At 43.5% G+C, this 1,221-nt stretch overlaps 1 non-coding gene across 1 annotated transcript; it reads left to right on the top strand.

Moving 5' to 3' along the window:
* The first annotated feature begins 436 nt into the window (after positions 1-436).
* trnar-acg (transfer RNA arginine (anticodon ACG)) lies at positions 437-509 on the top strand. Its single transcript has one exon. It is a non-coding gene; the product is annotated as a tRNA-Arg (tRNA).
* The last annotated feature ends 712 nt before the right edge of the window (positions 510-1,221 follow it).

Here is a 1,221-nt window from a genome sequence, read left to right as displayed (position 1 = left end):
CACGCTGTTACAGCACCACACTTTCAGTGGGCCATTAAGAACAACTCATTCTATCACAAATGTTTATAAAAGCAGAATGCATGCCTAGGTGTTTGATTTAATACACCTGTGGCAAAGGGACTGCAAATACCTGAATTCAAAGATTAAGAAGTGTGACTGTGGTAGAAATGACCGGAAGCACGCAGCTTTAGGGACACGTGAATGACTTTATTTACAAGTTGTTTCTTGTTCGTCTAGCTTCCCAGCTGCTTTGTAGCGCAGCTTTCCCCGTCGGGTCCAGGCATCCTACTGAAGTAAGGAAAGCATGACCAGGTGATGGAGAACAGCTGTGTGGGTCAGCCTCTCCTGACACCACACCCTGAACCCTCTACTCTATCGCGCCCCTGCAGCTGAGCTAAAAAAAAAAAAAAAAACACACCTCGCCAGTGCATCAGTAGGGCCAGTGGCGCAATGGATAACGCGTCTGACTACGGATCAGAAGATTCTAGGTTCAACTCCTGGCTGGCTCGGCGCTATTTCTTGTGAATCTCCCATCTCTGGGACTAACAAATACAAATCTCACCTCGTTCTTTTATCCGTATAGTATAACATAGGGTCTCAAGATATACAGTGAAATCTACACAATATATAAACCCTTGTCCTGCAGTCAGTGCCTTTGTGTATTGTCTAACTATATTTTATGCCACTCTAATTTTATTGCTTCAACAGATACTGTGCATAAGGTAAGATCAATAAAACAGAGTTTCCCTTCTTTTTATGTGTGAGAACTTCACTGGCTCGAAGAGAGATGAAGTGGAGCATCCATTCTGATCTTATGGCCTAGCAACAACATTCCCAGAAGAGCTGAAGCTCTCTTATTTGAAAGATATTTAACAAGCATATGTACTTTTTGAGTATTTGGTTTCGATGTGTGGGTCATTCTCTCTAGGGGAAATGAAAGGACAGAGGGATAGCCATGTCATCTTCAAGGAGAAAGCGAGATGACACACCAGATTGAAGGAGTAAGAAGGAGAGGCGGCTTTCTTGAGAGATAGCCAAAGAGTGAGTGAAGTATTTGTCATCGCTGGAGAGATGAGAAGAAGAGAATAAGATGAACCAAGGGAGGAGAGGGAGAGAGACGGAGCGAAGAAACGAAGAGAGAGGACATAAAGAGAGATGAAGAGGAGTTCAGAGGGCATAATAATGACAAAATGACAAGAGGATGATCGAAGCATGGGTCAT

The sequence above is a fragment of the Maylandia zebra genome, linkage group LG16 (genome assembly GCF_041146795.1).
Source record: "Maylandia zebra isolate NMK-2024a linkage group LG16, Mzebra_GT3a, whole genome shotgun sequence".
NCBI classification, from domain to species: domain Eukaryota; kingdom Metazoa; phylum Chordata; class Actinopteri; order Cichliformes; family Cichlidae; genus Maylandia; species Maylandia zebra.
This window is presented reverse-complemented; position numbering and strand designations above follow the sequence as displayed.